This window comes from Saccopteryx bilineata, chromosome X (assembly GCF_036850765.1).
Source record: "Saccopteryx bilineata isolate mSacBil1 chromosome X, mSacBil1_pri_phased_curated, whole genome shotgun sequence".
Taxonomy (NCBI): domain Eukaryota; kingdom Metazoa; phylum Chordata; class Mammalia; order Chiroptera; family Emballonuridae; genus Saccopteryx; species Saccopteryx bilineata.
Window position 1 is genome coordinate 100356559 of NC_089502.1, and position 9293 is coordinate 100365851.

Consider the following 9293-nt stretch of genomic DNA (forward strand, 5'->3'; position numbering starts at 1 on the left):
GGTATTCACATCAGCTTGGTTTGGTATAGCCTGTAAGCTCTTTTGATATACTACTAGAAAGGCTCGTTGGTTTTTGCTCTGATGTAATCTGCAGCTGGCCACTGGATGTGTTGGTTCTAGGCCTCTTAGAAGTGAACCCTGTGCAGTCCAGTATAAGACACTGCCTCTGACTGGCCCTCAGCAACCTTTTTGAAGCTGTAGGCAAACCAGAGTTTGTGGATTACTCTGTTGGGCTTAGGTGCATATGGAGAGACCAACTGCACACCTAGGCTGGCTTTTACCCACACTGGGCCTGGGGGAAAATCAGCAAAAAGCCCAAAATATCTGGAGAGCTACCTCTTGCTGCCTTTATCTGCTGGCTACTTGTTGAGCTCAGCCCCTGAAAAAACCTCTGGTAGAGTAGAGACTGGAGCAATTCAAGAATTAGGAAAGGTGATAGATGTGGCTCCCACACCTGAGCCCCAGGTATCAGTCTGCTCTGAATTTTTTCACAGACCTTATAGGATGTGGCCCTAAGAGTCTGGTGGTTTAAGCTTCTGAAACCCAGAGATTTGGTCTTCCCACAGTCCGGATAGTTTCTTTTTTTTTTTTTTTTTTGTTTTTGTATTTTTCTGAAGCTGGAAACGGGGAGAGACAGTCAGACAGACTCCCGCATGCGCCCAACCGGGATCCACCCGGCACGCCCACCAGGGGGCAATGCTCTGCCCACCAGGAGGTGATGCTCTGCCCCTCTGGGGCGTCGCTCTGTTGCGACCAGAGCCACTCTAGAACCTGGAGCAGAGGCCAAGGAGCCATCCCCAGCGGGAGGGGGAGAGAGAGACAGAGAGGAAGGAGAGGGGGAGGGGTGGAGAAGCAGATGGGCACTTCTCCTGTGTGCCCTGGCCGGGAATCGAACCCGGGACTTCTGCACGCCAGGCCAATGCTCTACCACAGAGCCAAACGGCCAGGGCCAGATAGTTTCTAATGAATCTTTCATGAGGTGGAAGCACCAGTTATATTCTTGGGAAAGTGGTGGGGAGGAGCTCTGGCCTCAATACCAGACAATTGATTCACTGTCACCCTTGAGTTTTTTAATCCCCTTGCTTCCTGGCCAAGGCTGCTTACTTCTAAACAGGGCCCAATCTCCATATGTTGGGGCAAGAGAGATTCCCAAGATTGGGGCAGTTGCTTTCTCCCAGGCTGATGCCGCATGGAGGAGATTACTATACCCAAGAGAGATGGTGACTGTGATATTGGAGAATGATTCAGCACAGGGGTTCTGGTAGCTGTCCCTCACCATATCTCTCCTGAAGGTTGCCAATTTCACACTCTCCTCATGTGACTGTAGTTTTGTAAGTCCTCTCTCTACTGGAGCCTAGGGTAAGTGGCTGTGAATGAGATTTTTTGTGTTGGCCCTTTAAGGGGGTGACTGCATTTTTGAGATTTCCTGTCTGTCTCAGAGACAGCAACCTTGCTTTTTTTCACCTCCAAATTTTTGTGGGCACCTTCTCTAGGCTGGGGCACCTGGCCTGGGACTTAGGATCCACATGTCTCAGGAAAAACCTTTCACCGAAAACCTCCCTGCAGCTGATAGTCCTTTCAGACCATCAGCAGTTGCTTGCTACTGGGAGTAAGACAGCACTTTTTGCATCTCTGCCATCCATCCCTACCAGTCTTTATGTGGCTTTTTTTGTGACTATTTGATTACAGACAGCTCTTCATTTAGTTCTAAGTTGAATTTCCAGGATCTCTGTTCTCAAATATAGTTATAATTCCTGTTTGGTCCTGGAACATGGCAATTGGAACATTTGCCTACTTTGTCATCATCTTGGAATCTTGAAACCTAACTCATTTTTTTAGATTAGAATAATTTTTATGCCCGACTTTACCAAAACAGCACATTAAAATTTTTATAAGCCAATCTGGATTGTAAGCAGAAATGAGAACTCTGAGCTAAGATACAAGCAGATTTATTTCCTTATGTCTGTTTGTTTTAAATATGAACAAGGAAGTTTTATCTATTATTTCAAAAATGGTTTAATTAGGAAATTTGTTAATGTAATTTACCACATTAAGAGATAAGAAGGAGAAAAGCCATCTGATTATCTTAGGTGTAGAAAAAGCAACTGATAATATTAAACACTCATTCATGATTTTAAAGCAACAAACAATAAAACACAATGGACACAGAGGTGGAAATTAGTATAACTGTTATGCGCAGGGGCCATGCTAATCTTCTCTGTATTGTTCCAATTTTAGTATATGTGCTGCCGAAGCGAGCACAGTATAACTATTATGGAAGAAAGTATGGTGGTTTCTCAAAAATTTAAAAATAGAATTACCATATGACCCAGCAATCCTTCTACTGAGCATCTACCCCCAAAACTTGAAAACCTTGGTACATAAAGGCACATGCACCCCCATGTTTATTGCAGCATTATTCACAGTGGCCAAGACATGTAAACAACCAAAGTATCCCTTAATAGAGTGTTGGATAAAGGATATGTGTACATATAAATAATGGAATACTATTCAGCCATTAAGAAACAATGACATAGTGACATTTACAACAACATGGATGGACCTTGAGAACATTATACTGAGTGAAATAAGTAAATCAGAAAAAGCTAAGATCTGTATGATTTCACACACAGGTGGGATATAAGACTGAGACTCATGGACATAGATAAAAGTGAAGGAGTTACCAGGGGGAGGGAGATGTGGGGGAGGAGGTGGGAGAAGGGTGCAAAGAGAGACAAATATAAGGTGATGGAAAATGATTTGACTTCGGGTGATGGGTATGCAACAAAATCAACAGTTCAAATGCTGTAGAAATGTTTACTTGAAACCTATATACTCTTATTGATCAATGTCACCCTTTTAAAGTTAATTTTCTAAATAAAATTAAAAAAATGAGGTGAAAGTAGGTATCTACCCAAAACCTACATCACACCTAATGCCATTATTATACAACATATTAGAAGTTCTAACATGGTGCTAAGATGATGAAAGAGAAATAGAAGTGAATATAGAAAAATAAGATAAAAATATAATTCACAGATAATATGGTTGTCTATGTAAAAATTATGAGAATCTATAAAGGAAGTTATTAGAAGAAGAGAATTCAACAAGGTTACTGGATCCAAGATTTTGCTATAAGTGACAATAGGGTTCCTAGATAGTAGCAATTAGCCGTTAAAATGTAATTTTAAAGAAGGATCTTATTCTCAATAAAAAAAACCTATAAGGTATCTAGTAATAAATCGAAAACAAGCATTTTATTTATGATAATGTACAGAGTGGGGCAAAATTAGGATTACAGTTATGAGTATACAAAAGTTTATTCTTGTATTGTTATTTATTATTGTATTGTTTTCTATATGAACAGCTGTAAACCTACCTTTATCCCTGTGTATATTGTCCCATTTAAATTTAATTTTTATCTCTTTAATTATTTATAAATTTGTCTTCATTCAGTCAAAAGTTTGAGTACATACTATGTGCCAGGCACTGTTTTTGGGGCCAGAGATGTAGCGGTGAATGAGACAAAGTTCTGTCCTTCATGAAACTTATATTCTAGTGGGAGGAAGTGATAACAAATAAAACAAGTAAAATATATACCCTTGTAAAAAGTACTTAGAGAAAAATAAGTCAAGATAAGAAAATGGATGACAAAGAAAGTGGCATGTTAGAAGGAGTGGTAGAAGAAAAGAAGACATGTAAACAGAGATCTAAATGAAGCAGGAAGTTTGCTAAGGGGTATCAGGCAGGGAGCTGGGGCACAGGGAGAGGAGAACTTTCTAGGTAGAGAGGGCAGCAAATGAAAAGGCCGTAAGGTGGGAAGAGCATGGAAGGTCTAAAAGAGCAATACAAAGTTAGTTTTTCTAGAGGAGAGCTACTCAAGGAACAGATCATAAAGTCGTTCTTGTAAGCCATCATAAGGTATATAGATCTTTTTCAGTAAGATGGGGAAGCCATTGGACTTTGAACGCAGAAGTAATCTAACTTGGTTTGTGATATAAAAGGATCCCTTAGACTTCTGTTTTGTGAATAAAATATAAAGTAGCAAAGGTAGGACCAGAGAAACTAATTAGGAGAATATTACAGCAATCCAGGTGAGAGATCATAGTGTTTAGGAACAGTGGGATGGTGGTGGAGAAGGTAAGAAGTGGTATAATTCTGAGTACATTTTGAAGAGAAAGCCAAAAGGATTTGCTAATAGATTGGATGTAGGGTGTGAGAAAAAAAGATGAAGCAAAGAGAATCAGAGATAGAATTAGGGTTAAAATTATAGCCAAGGTATTTTGGTTTGAGCAACTGGAAGAATAGTTCTCCATCAACTAAAATGAGGCATGCTGAGGGTGGAGCAAATTTTTTAGAAAAAATCAGGGGTTCAGCATTGACCATATTATGTCTGAGACATCTATTAGACATCCAAGTTGAGATGTCAAGAAGGCTGTTAGGTATATGATCTGGAATTTAGGGGAGATATTAGGTCTAGGGTCTTAAATTTAAAAGTCATCAACATATTAATGATAATTAAAATGATGAGACTAGATGAACTTATCTGGGGAATGAATATAGAAAAGAAAAGACGAACGAGAACCCTTGAATAGTTAAGCACCATCTTATGCATTTTGTTCTTCTGCAATTAGGTTTTTGGATTTTAGTGGTGGACTATATATTTTTTTCCTATTCAGCTTGGTATTTTCTCCTTTTGTCAATAGTTTCTGTTGGAAACATCACTGTGTCCCCTGTCTTTGCCATCTTCAGCTTCTCACAGTTAGATCAATTCATTTGCTCATCTGCAGTCAATACAGCCCCAGTTACCAAAACAACACATATTGGAAGCATAATGAGTTTCAGAAATACCAAAAGCTTCCTCAGCAGGGTTTAAGATGAAGTTGCTGTCCTTGTTTGCTCAGAATAGAATTCTCTTCTCCAGGACTCTGCATCCCATTGGCAGGAGTGAAGGGCAAGCTTTAAATAGCTACCCATTTCTCCCTCATAACACTTACAGACTTGCCACCATTATCTGCCTTAAATTCACCATAACTAAGCTTCTAACACCCTTTAACTTGTTTACGTAAGTCGTCACAAGAATCCTGAAACTCCTTGGTTACTGCCCACACATCTCATGCTCTAATCCCACAACATTTTGTGTATTTACTTAACCTATCCCTACCTCATAGACCTCTCCAGATCCTGAATCCTGCTGTGTTTTCTGGATCTGGTTTTCCCAAGACAATTCCCATTTATGTATGGTGTGCTACTGTCCTTCCCAGTTTAACATTTGTCATTCTCAAAAGTGTCCCAGATTGAATGATAAATTTATATAGTCACCCTATTTAGAACTCAAAACCTACAGCAAAATCCCCTATATCTTTTCCCTATTTGTTGAATGCTTCCCTCATTTTCTTGATCTGACTGAAATCTGGATCTAAGTGCCTTACAACCTTCTTAAGTAGTGGTTATTCCCCCTCCCCCCACATCTTGAGACCCTCACTGCCACTTCCAAATTATTCTCTTTTTCTCCTCCCTAAAACTCCCTATCTTTGAATTTCCTGTCACAGGATATATTACATATAACAGTGTTTTTCAACTGCTGGTCTGCAAACTGGTGCACCAGAAATTTTGTGCTGTCCATGAGAGTTAAGCATCCTGATGTTGTATGAAGATTATAGGGCCAGCAATCTTAGTCGAATTTGTTTATGCTCAGAGGATTTCTGCCTTAGTGGTCCCTGAAATAATTGTTATATTTTCACCAGTCCCCAAGTGTAAAAAGGTTGAAAACCACTGACATATAATGTAATTAACTACATATAATATACATAATTATATGTAATATACAGTGTGTCCGTAAAGTCATGGTGCACTTTTGACCGGTCACAGGAAAGCAACAAAAGACGATAGAAATGTGAAATCTGCACCAAATAAAAGGAAAACCCTCCCAGTTTCTGTAGGATGATGTGGCAGCATGTGCGCATGCGCAGATGATGACGTAACACCGTGTATACAGTGGAGTAGCCCACGGCCATGCCAGTCAAGATGTGACGGTACAGAGGAAAGTTCAGCGTGTTCTGTGGCTCGCTAAATTTGAATCCGTGACCAAAGTGCAATGTGAATATCGGCGCATTTATAACGAAGTGCCACCACATAGGAATAACATTACTCGGTGGGATAAGCAGTTGAAGGAAACCGGCAGTCTGGTGGAGAAACCCCGTTCTGGTAGGCCATCAGTCAGTGACGAGTCTGTAGAGGCTATACGGGATAGCTACCTAAGGAGCCCTAAAAAATCTGTGCATAAGCCCACATTGAACTGCACTGAATAGTATGAAACGGGGAAAGTTTTCCTTTTATTTGATGCCTATTTCACATTTCTATCATCTTTTGTTGCTTTCCTGTGACCGGTCAAAAGTGCACCATGACTTTACGGACACACTGTATATGTGCACGCACACACAAATATATATATTTGTAGCCTACCTTGTGGTAGTTATTTATAAACCCCCAGGCGCCCCTTCAGTTTCTCAAAGATTTTAGCTTGCATCACTGTCACTCTCTCCAATTATTCATGTCTTAATTTTTTGTGATGTCAGTATCTCAATTCCTGATCCTTCCAACACCCTAGTCTCTCAGGTCTTGAAATCCTCTCTTCCAGTTTTGTCCTCCACTTATTTTCAGTCACTTGCCTCCATCTTGTCATTACCCATAACTCCTACCCACTCCTAGATCCGTGGAGCTGAATGTAGCTAGAGAAAAAACACAAAATGACACTCTTTACTTTAAATTCGAGACCATAAACCTGAAGTGGGCACTTAATGTTGCCAGAGAATAACATGATATTATCCTAGTCTATTTACTCTCCCGGTTTCCTAGACAACTGTTTCAAACCTTCACCTCTCTCTTCAAGCCTCTAACACCGGTCCTTTCTCTCAGCTAATGACTTTGCTTCTGATTTCACTTAGAAAAGAGGCAATCAGAAAACAAAGCCCACAAATTTCTACCACCGCATCTACTCATCTACCTAAGTCTATGTATTTATATGTACTTAACCTTTTCTGCTATTACTATGGGTAAACTGTCCCTGCGCTTAGCTAAGGCTACCCTTCCCTCACCCCACGCTTGTTTATTAGATTCCATCCTCTTGAAAAACCCTCTCTTCTTTTGCCCATCAACTATAAATTCTTTTTTTTCCCTGTATGGGTTCTTTTTCATCATCTTCAATCATGATATTATTGTTCCTACTAATTTTTTTAAAGTCTTCTTTTGAGCCACCTTCCCTTGCTCACTACCCACCCTATTTCTTTGTTCCTCTTTAGAGCAAAATCCTCACTAGAATTGTCTATACTCAATGTCTAGTTACAATTTCTCTTTTCCCATTCTTTAAATTTTCTTTAAATTTTGAAATAATTATAGATTCACAGGAAGTCATGAAAATACTATAGAGAGACCTTTTGTAAACTTCACTCAGATACCCCTCACACACACACAGTTACATCTTACAAACTATAGTATAATACCTAATTCAGGATATCGACATTGGTACAAAGTGTATAAATAGTCTAAAGCCATTTTATCACGTGTGTAGATTTGTGTAACTATCCCTGCAGTCAAGACAGGGAACTGTCCCATTACCTTCTTGATAGTCACAGCCTCCCCCTCCCTCCACCATCTCTAACTCCTGGCAACCACTAATCTGTTCTCCGTTTCTATAATTTTTTTATTTCAAAAATGTTAAGTAAATGGAATCCTGTAATATGTGACCTTTTGAGATTACTTTTTATACTCGCCATAATGTCCTGGAGATCCATTTTAGTTATTGCATGCATCAATAACATTACCCCATTTTTCTCCCCCTCTACCTGTGTTTTGTACAAAAACGGTGTGGGAGGCAGCATATTGGGGTGGTGGCAGCATCCATGGGGCTACAAATTGGCAGAGATGCCATCAGTCTCCATCAGGTCTTTCAGGACAATGTCGTGCTTGGGGCTTATCTTTTTGTCCAGCTTATGGCACTACATGGTGCTGAGCTTGAGAAGCCAGGGTAGCAACTGTCCACAGGCTACGTTATCCTGGTTTGGAGGTTGAGGCCCATAGCATGGTGATTGGTGTGTTCTGTAGCATCGACAACCAATTAGGTCTTTTCCTGATTGGGCAGCAGGACTAGGGTGCCGCAGTCCAGTGTGACGAACCATGTGACGTGCTTGTTCTCCCTTACCACTGATTTTTGCTCAGCCCCTAGTTGATCTCCCACATGGGACTCTGCAGAACATGTTCAAGTGGGTACTGCTATGGAAGTCTACCCAGCACAGCAAACACATTCTCTGGTGGCCTTGGCAGCCCACAGGTATATGTATGTCATGACATTTCCGTCTTGGGGAGACACCCTGAAGCCCAACTGGACGTTGCCCACTGTAAAATCCATGCAGTAGCCTTCGAGGGACTTAGTGTTTTGGGACCTGAGGCTCAACGTTTGCTGTCCTCTTGGTGGCGTAGTAGGGAGATGCTCTTCATGACAGCTGTGGTGAGGGTGAAATGCTTCACTCCAGTCATCTGGTGGAAGTACAGCTGGGTGTCAAACAAGGCCATGCCCCTCAGCTCACTGGCCCCAGGCTCCATAGGAAGTCTTTCTAGCTGGTGGCAGACACCAGGCAACAATTGCAATGACACAGGATGGTCAGAAACCCCGTTTTTTCTTCTCATACAGGACCTTAAACTTGTTCTTAGTCATATGATAAGTGTATCTGTAGTTTATTAAGAAACTGCTGACCCTGGCCGGTTGGCTCAGCGGTAGAGCGTCGGCCTGGCGTGCAGGAGTCCCAGGTTTGATTCCCGGCCAGGGCACACAGGAGAAGCGCCCATTTGCTTCTCCACCCCTCCCCCTCTCCTTCCTCTCTGTCTCTCTCTTCCTCTCCCGTAGCCAAGGCTCCATTGGAGCAAAGATGGCCTGGGCGCTGGGGATGGCTCTGTGGCCTCTGCCTCAGGCGCTAGAATGGCTCATAATGCAGCAGAGCGACGCCCCAGAGGGGCAGAACATCGCCACCTGGTGGGCATGCCGGGTGGATCCCGGTCGGGCGCATGCAGGAGTCTGTCTGACTGCCTCCCCGTTTCCAGCTTCGGAAAAATGAAAAAAAAAAAAAAAAAAAAGAAACTGCTGAACTATTGTCCAGAGTGCCTTACCATTTTATATTCCCACCGGAAATGTAGGAAACGTCTAGTATTTCCACATCCTTGCCAGCATTTAGTATTATCACATTCATTTTTTTTTTGTATTTTTCTGAAGCTGGAAATGGGGAGAGACAGTCAGACAG

At 41.5% G+C, this 9293-nt stretch overlaps 1 pseudogene; it reads right to left on the reverse strand.

Annotated features, from left to right (window-relative positions):
- Nucleotides 1–2165: 2165 nt before the first annotated feature.
- LOC136317981 (U6 spliceosomal RNA) lies at nucleotides 2166–2262 on the reverse strand (annotated as a pseudogene).
- Between the last annotated feature and the right edge of the window lie 7031 nt (nucleotides 2263–9293).